The sequence below is a fragment of the Cajanus cajan genome, chromosome 1 (genome assembly GCF_000230855.2).
Source record: "Cajanus cajan strain Asha chromosome 1, NIPB_CcT2T_4, whole genome shotgun sequence".
NCBI lineage: Eukaryota > Viridiplantae > Streptophyta > Magnoliopsida > Fabales > Fabaceae > Cajanus > Cajanus cajan.
The window spans coordinates 30,080,572-30,092,475 of record NC_138517.1 but is presented as its reverse complement, the minus strand read 5'-3'; positions in this window follow the sequence as shown (position 1 = coordinate 30,092,475).

Below are 11,904 nucleotides of genomic sequence, written 5' to 3'. Positions count from 1 at the left end.
ATTTTGGGGGTTGATTTGATGTTTCTTTTATTTAGGGTCGTGAAGGTGCGTTTAATAAAGGTATTCAGCTTTGTACATGGCCGAATTGGTGGGGTATCACAAAATTACGAGGTTCTCAGGACCATTTTGGAGGCTGATTTGATGTTTGTTTTATTTATAGTCATAGGGAGATGTGTCTTGGTCACATGCTCGGGAAAGGTGCTTGTGTTGTGGAGTAACCGAGTGGATATTTATTTATGAAAGGGTTTCGTGTTGGTTACGTTTTTTGCATGTTCCCTTAGCCTTGGGTTGCAGTATATTGCCTTGGGACTGTAAGTGCATTAATGGCATTGTAAATCTGTCATTTTATTTTGCTTTGGAGATTGGTGCATTGATTATTAAAGTTGTACAAACGCGTCTGTTGGATTTGATTACCCAAGCACCTTTCGTCTTTTCACGTGCCTCGTGAGAGTTTATATATTGGTGGGCTTATGCCTCCAGTCTCTCGTATGTGACATTGTTAGTTCGAACCGAGATATTCCTAGTGCTTTCTCCAATTATTTTGAAGGTAGGTCTGTGTGTGTTGTAAGACCCGCACATACACTCTTATCCCTTCCCTTTTCCTGGAACCATTTCTCATTTTTTTTCGCACTCTAAAATAAACAAATTAGAGTTACCAAGAATCAATTATTCTTTGCCCTTTCATTCTTCTCTTGATCTTCCAAACCCCATCATCATCTCTCTCTCTCTAGACTCTTGCAATGACAATTCTTGCAGACATTGGGGTCTTAACAGCCATCAATATTCTCCTAGCCTTTTCTTTCTTGTTGGTTTTTGCTCTGTTGAGAATCCAACCCATCAATTGTGCCGAGTAGAGGTATGGGTTGCTAGCTGGAAGCACGAATATTCCTCTTCTTCATCTTTCTCTTCCTCGAGCTCGGACCCAAATTCTTTGTTCTCTGAGGTAAGAGAAGCTAGTGAGTTTGCTAAATTCTTGTTGAGTGTAGCATGAGGTGAGAATTGAGTGCTGTGTTTGGAGAAATGTGGATGAATGGTGTAGTGAGAGTTGAAAAGTTTAGTTTTGGGGGAAAAGTTGAAAATGGGATGGAATGGTGTTGTCTGATGTTTACATGTGGTATTTTTTATGATTTCTGAGTTGCATGTTGTGTTGTGTGCTGAAAATGTATGATTTTTTGAAAGGGTTGGGCCCTTTGGGGGCCACGAGACAGGGAGGATTCTTGGAAGCAAAGCGCTAGGCGCTTTGGGAGGCGCTGATCGGTTTGGTTATTTCCGAATTAGGCTTTGTGGTATTCATAAAAGTTTTAGCCTTGGATATTAGCTTTCCAATGGCATTGGAATCGCCCAAAAAGGAGGTCTAGAACTCCAAATATGGCTATTTTAGTGAACAGGGATCAAGCTGTCAGCATTGGTTATACCTGTTGCATTTTTATAAGTTTTAACAAAGTAGATGATGGAATTAGGACTTGATGTATTCATAAGAGTTTTAGGAAATATTCTTATCTTTCATATGAGATAAGTATAAGCATGATAGGAGTAGTATAACTGTTGATACGCTATTTTATGTGGAGGCTGCCATTTCACAATAAGTGATTTGGTTAAGTTGAAAGTTGTTTTGGGTGCTTAGGTTAATTCATGTTGTATATGTTGTGTAAGTTGGAATGATAGATGAGTTGTAAACAGGATGGGTGATTTGTATTATGTGTTGAATATGTTGTATGTTGTGAAGTTGTTTACGAGTTGTGTGTTGATCTATTATATGTTGAACAAATGATATTGTTGAAGCATGTTGAAATTAAGTTGTTAACGTTGTTTTATGTTATGTGTTGACTATTTATATTTTGTGAAATATGATGAGATGATCTAGTTGAGAGTTGTGAAGTACATGATGATAATGTTGTGAGTTGTGAGAAGCATGATGTGAAGTGTGTAGATGTGTTGAGATGATACAAGTTATTAACAGACTGTGTTGCTAAGTTGTTAGATGAGAGTTGTATGTTATTATAAAGTTGTATGTTGTACTATATGTTGAAAATATATTAATTTGTAATGTTTAATGTTTAAGTTGTAAATTGTGAATTTCTACATGTACGAATGTGTATTTAGGGATCTCAGAGTTTCTCTTCCTTTTGACAATTTCCAAATAGGCGTACTCCAAGTTCTTAACGTGGCCGTGACTCAATTGCACCCAAATGGGTGGGCTGCTGCCCAAGCGTTTTGAGTACTTTATAAATATCATTACATTGAGCCAAGTGTTGGACTGTTTTTACATTTTTTCTACACGCATCCTTCTTCCAAGACCGTGAAGTCGGTGTCATTAATAAGGCATGTCAATCAGCCTCTATTTAAGTCGTTCACCTCTTCTTTCAAGGGTTTTAAATATGGTTTTCTAAAGGTGATGATTGATTTGGTGGTCTAGAGGAATTATTTCTACAATCGGAAAGCGAAACCATTATTCCCATTTTACTGGTCGAAGGTTCCTCGCAAATATGATGAGTATCTGGAAGATATGCTTAGCCCGGGGGAGGCTTCAGCCTTGGCATTTTTGAATACATTGCCCCGAGAGATCCCGGCTAGGTTCTTGGTTTTGTTGCCGAAGTCGGCTCGTCCTCGTTATGACTTGAATGGTATGTGTTAATTTCCCCTTCGCTATGTTTTCTTGATGGTCTAATTGAATGCTTTTGTTTTAAGATTTATGGCTCAAAAAGGTTTGGGATTTTCGTATCGACAAGCCATTCACAATCATGCCCCTGCTCATGTTCAAGTTGAAGAACATCAAAGTGTGGATGTGGACAAGGAGGCAGTTGTTCGTGAAGCTCGCTCCCCTCCTCGGGATTTTGCTATGCCAAAGGACCAGGCAAAGAAGAAAAAAGATAAGGGGAAGAGAAAAAGTGGGGAGCCTTCTCGACCAAGTGGTGATGGGGGGAGGGCGCATAAGCATCGTTGAGCCGAGGGGTCCTATTCGGACTTGGCCATCCCTTCATCTATTGTGTCTCGTGATTTCTTGGATCCTGATGTTCGGTCTTCTAAGATGTTGGCTCTAGACCTTCTCTCTACACAAGGTCATTAGATGTTAGAGTCTACGACCCTTTCAGCTTAGTGGGCGATGGCGTACGAACTCCAAGTTCGTGCCACTGCTATCCTATGGAAGTCGCTTTTGGAGACCTTTGCTGATGCCCATAATCTGAAGAAATCTTTGGAAGAGACAAGGACTACTTTACAACACTCGGTTGAGGCTCACGAGGCAACCTCCACAGAGAAGTTGTAACTTGAGGCCGAAGTGGCACGTTTGAAGGAGACCTTGGAGAACATGGAGGGTCGAGCAATCGCCGCAGACGAGGCCGAGAAGATGTGTGTGACCGAGTTGAAAGAGGTTTTGGAGCATGAGGCTCGGGCTAAGGGTTCTTTAGAGGCTGCTATGCAAGAACTCCAAACTGAATGTGAGAACAAGATCATTCATAAGCATGAGTCAGGCTTCAAGCATGCAATTCATCAAGCGACCTACTTTTGTAGTATTCCTCCTACCTTTACATTTGAAGTCAAGGATTTCTACAAAGGGATATAAATGGAGTACAACGACATGCCCAAGGACGCCGGGCCAGATGAGGTGGCTCCTGCATGTTTTGTTGTGCCCCAGGACCTGGGCACTACTGTCCAGGATGAGGAAGATACTCATGAAGGTGACGAGGATGATCAAAACATGGCTGATGAGTAGGTTACTTGAGCCGTTTCTACCTTCATGTTTTGGAATCGAAGGAAGGTTGAGTACTTTTTGTATTTAGGTTGGAGGTATACCTGTTTTCTTGAGGCCTTGTTAGTCTTGTTTTGTTTGTACCTATGGCCGATAATGCTCATATTTTTTTTTTATTTCCTTTTAATACAATTGTGAAGTTCTTTTGCCAACTTGAGGGTTGAAAACCGTTTAGGCTTCAGCCCCACGGTGGGCGCTAAAATGTTCATGTGAGAAACACTTTCTTGTCTAATCTCCTCCTTAACGAATGATCTTCAAAACTCCCAGGTGTTAATGACTCAAATCCTTGTTCCGAACAATGGGGAGGGTGCTTGCAAAAACTACTCTGACGCTCAAGTGAGTATTCGGTTCAGAGAAATATATGTTGTTGTATTAAAGGATCTTACTTGCCTTTTTGTCTCATCAATGTAGTATTTATGGTGACGTATTTGGGCCTGATGGGCCTTTTAGATTAACATATTTGATAATTTTATGTGGATTTAATCATCATTAAGATGTGGTAATCCTAGTAGCAAGTGTCCGGTGTTCTTCATGGCCGAATACCTGTTTGGGTTGTATTTCGGTCGAGGAGGTGCTCGGTTTGAGTGTGGGCGTCCTGTTCGTGAATTTGGTGAAGGGTGATAAGCATTCTACTTACACAACAAAAACAAAAATAGAAAATCGAATTTAGGGATTGCTCCCACTACCTATTCTTTCTTGTAATCCCATACATGAACAACTCATTTCCCTCCATGTACCTTACTATGACGATCTGAAGTAGTTTGATGTAGTTTTGAGACGATCTAAGCACTTCTCCTCAAAGTTCCTTCCTTCTCTTCTTTATCTCTCTCCCAATTCTTCCAAAATGCAAAATAAGCAGATTCCTGAAAAACTCTGCCTAACCCTTCTCTTAAAAATTCATTGAACCGGGTTAATCCGACTTGTTTCCCTTCTCCCATTAAATTAAATAAATTAGTATAATTCAATAAAACTACCTTATTATTATTTAATAAAATAATTCTAAATATAATATAATAATATTTAAATAAAAAATTACTCATTAATAATACTTATTTTTAGAAAATCAGGATGTTATAAAAGCTCTTTAGGCACACTATAAAAAGGTTCACATGTATTGTTAATTGTATAAAAACTCTTTAATTATTAACAAGAGAATAAAACGTAAATAAGTTTGCTATCAGAGGCATAGAAAGGCCTTTACAAATCCTTAAAGAAAATGGAACATAAAGAAATAAATCTAAGTCTAAAACATGATTCTCAAAAAGACATAAATAAAACAACTATTCTCTAGCCCCAATATTGCGTTAATCAGAGCAAAACCCATGCATAAGAGTAAAATTGATGCCCAAGCTTTGCTTCTCATACTTAATCTCATTTACCTAATCAACCCTGCATTGCATTGATACCAAACAGGAAAAAGCAACAACAAAATCACAAGAGGAGAGAATATATCTCACACATGTATAAGCACACACACACACACATATATATATATATAGAATAATGATAGTATTTAAGCACAACATTTTTCATGCCAACTAAAGCATCAGATAATCACTCTCATTCAATACACCAACATTAAACATCCACTAACATTCCTTAAGGACTTGTGTAAACTCATGTTTCTAATTCTATATGCATGTGGTACCAATCTCTAAAATTGTCAAAGGTGCTCCAACTACAAGGTAGCCAAGGGGTGATCAAAAACTTGTGACCCACATTAACCAATCTAAATTTAAGCTTTTCGATTGAGTAAAAATCGATCCTTGGATTGTCAAATAAAAATTTTCGATTACGAATGGATAACATCAGGCAAGTAAAAATTGAAAAAAAACGAATCTATAAAAACCCACACCTAACCGAATATATATATATATATATATATATATATATAGATATAGATATAAATATAATCTGAACAATTTTAACCATTAAATATTATTATTGTGTAAAGTATACATCTACATGACTTTTCTTTTTACAAAGCTAGCATATAAATTAACAAGTTAAAATTTTAACGCACAAAGCCTTATGTCACTAACAAAATATTATTATTAGGCATAGGTTAGAGTTAGTTTCTCCTTTATAATGTGCTTAACATGCTTATCAAAAGCATTTTCAAAGACCTTATTTTCTTTCCATGAAACAAAATATGTTCTTTCCCTTTCACTAGAGGATGTTTCTCTAGCATGGAGCATGACAATTATACTTCTAAAGCATCATTTAACAACATTAATAAAGACTATCAATTGTTCACTAAGAAATTTTTGTATTCCCCTCATACATATGCTTGGGGGAAGATTGTATGGTGTGACAAAAAATGTCCAACAAGAGTATGGGTTACTTGTATTACTAAATGTAAAGATGGCAACAGAGCGAGTCGGAGGCGAGTTTTGCTCTCGTTTTCCCCTCCCTCGTAAAGGTCGAGCAAGTTCTATGTCGTGTCAAGAAATTATGAGGCCTAAGGCAAAACATGAACTTGAATTTTATTCTTTCTTTTTGTCGAAGAATATAGTCTATATAGTGTCTTAAAATTGACAACCAAATATTAATTTGGACGTGACTTTTTAACTAGTAAAATTATTAATTAAAATATGATAATCAAGTTATTTAAAAATTTCACCCTATAATTATCTATTCAATCATTACAAAAGATCGTTAATATAAGTAGTTCGACACTTTTGCTTTTTAATTAATGACCAAAGTTTGATTCTAGGCTTGAACATAGAGTTGTCACCCAAATTACTATCTTATTCCTATAGAAGTTGACTTAATGAGTAGGAGTTATACTTCCTTATTTTAAAACAAATATTATCACATAACATATATAATTGATACTAAATTAATATATATATATATATATATATATATAATTTTTTTTATTACAAAAACAGTAAATTAATGATATTTTATAAACATGACATGAACTAAAGCGAAATATGGTTCAATATAGTTTAACAATTTTTTAATACCTTCAATATAGGAAAAAGAATTAAAGATCACTAATATAAAATTAATAGTCATTTAAATTAAATTTATTTCAAAATTAATATAATTTTTTTCAATTCATTTTCCCTTTAAATTATTAATTTTATAATGCAAATAATGAAAGTTAAATTTTTTTTTTATATTTTCTTTTTTCAATAATTTTTAATTAAAAATAAATTAATTAGATATGTATTCAAAATAATTAATAAAAAATAAATAATATTTAATTAGATATATAAATTTATCACATTTATTTTTTTATTAAAATATTAATTTTATAATTCATACTATTCTAATATAGTATAATATTTTTTATTTATTTTAATATATATATATATATATATATATATTAATTTACAATAAATATAAGCTATTTTTTCCTATCACATTCTAAACGAGTAATAAAAGTTTTCAAATAATTAAAAAATATATTATTTATGCACATACATATTTTTAAGTTATATAACTTTATTAATATATTAATTATAAATAATGAAATAAAATATATTATTTAAGAAATAAAATTAAAAATATATGCAAAAAAAAAATCTTGAAACGGGCCTAAGGTTGCCGCTTCACGACCTTGGACAGGTTTAGCTTCGTACTTTAAAGAGGTAAGTTCATGTTTTTAAATCCATTTCCATTCCCACCAAATTTGGTAGGTTTGAGTAAACTCACAAGAAATCCATTACATTATTTTTAGAATTTTAATTTATTTATACATTTTAAATAAAAATAATTTTTTAAGTTAATAATTATATTATGATGTAAGTAATATATAAAAATAATAAATAAGAAAGAATTTATAAATAAAAATTTAATAATTAAATTAAATTTTTAATTCAACGTATAATTTTAAGTTTATTACTAATTATTGTTATGATTTCCATTATTTAATTATTAAAATAGTTAATTTGTATTTTTAATATTTATAAATAAATAAAAAAACTTAACATTATATATATATATATATATATATATATATATATATATATATATATCTTTGCTGTAAGAAAATGTAATAAAAAAAAGCAGTAAAGTGAGGAGTTACATACTCAAATCCGCACTCAAACCCAATTTTACAAGTTGAAAAAAAAAATGTACTCGGTCAAAGCAATTTTTTTTGGTACAAATTGGGTCGAGATCAAATGAGTACTCATGGATGCGAGTTTAATTTTCATGATTAACTAAATGGTTTACAATCATCTCTGTAAATTCCAAACTTAACATTTTGTAAATCTTATATTATTGTTGGATGTGTATGGTCAAATTATTCTTGTTAGATATAGTTTTTATCTTATAGTTTTTTTATCTTATGGGCCTAGGCCCACTGCTTTGTATTTAAACACATCTTTGCTTTGCAATACACAAGGAATATCTTCTCTCCATTCACCATTACTCTCAACATGGTATCTAGAGCCTAATCCTTGACCTCCCGGTGGACCCACTGTTCATCGGTGCCCGGAAAACGTGTCTCATTCCGTTTTCCGGCTACCCACCTCGCCGTGTTTCTTTCCGGCCATTTTTCTCTATTCTTCCAGCGTTTTTCTTCACTGTCGCCGCTGTCCACCGCCACCGCCGTCGACTTTCCGGCCGTCGACCCACCCACCCAGGTCGCCTTGCTCCGGCGACTCCAACGCCACTAGTCGTGCGGTGAACGAAGATCGCACGCGCCCTCACGCGCCGATCTCGTTCTCGCGCCTTTCTCTCTCCTCCCAGCCGGCCGCCGCGCGTGGCGGCGCGTTCGGCCACCTTTCCGGCAACGACCACCGGCGCCGGACTCGCCCCGACCTCCTCTACCCCGATCTACTATTTGTTTTGTGATCGGACCACGTTTGTCACGGATCTCTTCCTTCTCGGGCCGTTTTTTCTCTCTCCTGTTACAGCATCTATGGCTTCCTCTTCCGCTGATCAGCCTGACTCTGCTATTTTCACTAATTATGTCAATGTCTCTCTTTCCATTGACAAGTTAGATGGCACCAATTATGATACTTGAGCTTCGAATATCAAGCTTTGGCTTAAGGGACAGGATTATGTTGCTCACCTTACCAAGACAGCTGCTTCCGTTGATGAGAAGGATCGTCCTCGTTGGTTGAAAATTGATGCTCAAATTTGTAGTGTCCTTAAGTCGACCATTCATCCCTCCCTAAAGCAAATTTTTCGTGCCCATGAGACATGTGTTGGTGTATGGGAACAAGCCCGAGTGTTATACACCAATGATACTCAACGTCTCTATGGTGTGTGTCAAAATCTCCAGAATATCATCTCCCCACGACGCCTTGATGGCTCCATGGTTGACTATTTGGGCAAAGTTCATGGCCTCCTACATGACTTTAATGAACTTTTGCCTCCTACTGACACTCTTGCAAAGGAACTAGAGCAACGCCAAACAATCTTTATGTTGATGGCATTGTATGGGCTTCCTAATGAGTACTCTTCCATTCGTGATCAGATTTTGGGATCTCCGACCGTGCCTACCTTGAACTCGGCTTGGTCCACTCTGTTGCGTGTGCCTTGCAAGTTTTCCCCTGACATACCTTCTTCAGCTCCCACTGGCGACTCCTCTGCTTTGGTTTCTCAACGTGATGATCGTCAGCGTTCTCGCAAACCGGGCAAAGGTCGTCCCAAGTGTGATCAATGTCATAAATTGGGCCACACAATTGATCGTTGCTATGTCTTACATGGTCGTCCCCCTCGTCCTACTACTACTGTTGCCCACACTGCCTCTCCTGTCTCTACTGCATATGGTGCTACCCCCTCTGATAGTTCTGGCTCTAGGCCCCATCTCTCTTCAATGACTTCCTTAAATGGTATGAAGAACGTCAAGCTTCCAATTCCACTGCTTCTGTTGAGCACACAGGCCCTTCGTTTGTTTGTCTCACTCACTCCACCTCTCTTGGCCCTTGGGTCCTAGATTCTGGTGCTACCGATCATATTTCTGGTAATCGGTCTCTTTTTTCATCTCTTTCTACCTCTACTTATTTACCCTCTATCACTATGGCTAATGGTTCTCGCGCCACATCTCATGGTGTTGGTACTGTCCATCTTTCTCCTTCTCTCTCTATTGACAATGTCCTTTATGTCCTAGAGTCTCCCTTTAATTTATTATCCCTTAGTCGTCTTACTCGTTCTTTTGATTGCCTTATTTCTTTTACCAAAGATTCTGTTTTCTTTCAGGATCGGAGTTCGGGACAGATGATTGGCACCGGATGTGAGTCTCATGGCCTTTATCACCTACGCACCTCTACTCTTGTTGGTTTGGTGGCGGATTCCCCTTCCCTCATCCATGCTCAATTAGGTCATCCTAGCCTTGCCAAGCTTCAACATCTTGTACCACGTCTGTCTAAGTTGTCTCATTTGTCGTGTGAGTCGTGTCAGTTAGGCAAACATAGTCGTAGTTCCTTTTCTCCGAGTGTCCACAACCGAGCATTGTCTCCTTTTGCTTTAGTTCATTCTGATATTTGGGGGCCGAGTCGGGTCCCGTCCACTTTAGGATTTCAGTATTTTGTCACTTTTATTGATGATTACTCTCGATGTACTTGGCTATTTTTAATGAAATCTCATTCTGAATTATTTTCCATATTTCAATCCTTTTATAATGAAATTCAAACTCAATTTGGTGTTTCTATTCGTACTTTTCGTAGTGATAATGCTCGTGAATACCTCTCTCACGCCTTTAAAGCCTTCATGGCTTCCCATGACATTCTTCATCAGACTTCTTGTGCATATACCCCTCAACAAAATGGGGTGGCTGAGGGCAAAAATAGACACCTAATTGAGACCACTCGCACCCTCTTACTTCATGGTCACATTCCTCAACCTTTTTGGGACGATGCAGTTCTCACTGCTTGCTATCTCATCAATCGAATGCCATCTTCTGTCCTCAACAACCAAATACCTCACTCTATTTTATTTCCCACTCAACCTCTCCACCCTCTACCTCCTCGCGTCTTTGGATCTACGTGTTTTGTCCATAATCACAGTCTTGGTCTTGACAAACTCTCCGCTCGATCTCATAAATGTGTCTTTTTAGGGTATCCTAGGTCTCAAAAAGGGTATAAATGTTTCTCACTCTCCCTTCGTCGCTACTTAATTTCAGCTGATGTCACCTTTCTTGAGTCTTCTTTCTACTTTTCATCTACTTCCTCTTCTCCTACACCTGTCCTTGCCCCTTCACCCTTACCTCTTGTCTTTGATACTCCTCCTGTGTCTGTTGTGTCACCCGACCCACCACCTCCGCCTCCACTTCAAGTTTATCATCATCGGCAACGCTCCAGCCTTCCCATTGGACCCCCACCCGACTCTACTTCGGTGCCACCTCCTTCGTCTCCTCCGGCCCAACCACTTGAGTCTGACCTCCCTATTGCCCTTCGGAAAGGTAATCGTTCTACTCGTAATCCTTCCCCTCATTATATTACTCTGAGTTATCACCGGTTATCCCCCTCCCAATATACTTGTCTCTCTTCTCTTTCCTCTGTGTCTATTCCTAAAAATGTAGGTGATGCCTTGGCCCACCCTAGTTGGAGACAAGTCATGCTTGATGAACTGTGTGCTCTTCAGAACAATGGTACGTGGGATCTTGTTTCTTTGCCTCCTGGGAAGTCTATGGTTGGATGTCGATGGATCTTCACAGTCAAGGTTGGTCCTGATGGCACCATTGATCGACTCAAAGCTCGTTTGGTCGCCAAAGGTTATACTCAAATTTTTGGATTAGATTATGGTGACACTTTCTCTCCTGTTGCCAAGATGACCTCTGTTAGATTATTCTTAGCCATGGCTGCTCTTCGTCGTTGGCCTCTCTATCAACTGGATGTTAAAAATGCCTTTCTTCATGGGGATTTGCTTGAGGAAATTTATATGGAGCAACCTCCTGGGTTTGTTGCTCAGGGGGAGTCTTCCAGTTTGGTATGTCGTCTCCCAAATCACTTTATGGTCTTAAGCAGTCTCCAAGGGTATGGTTTGGTAGATTCAGTACTGTAGTCCAACAGTTTGGTATGACTCGAAGCAAAGCTGATCATTCGGTCTTTTATCGACATTCCACTGCTGGGTGCATCTACTTGGTAGTGTATGTTGATGATATTGTTCTTACTGGTAGTGATCATCATGGCATTTCTCAGATAAAACAACATCTTTGCCATCACTTTCAGACAAAAGATCTTGGTAAACTT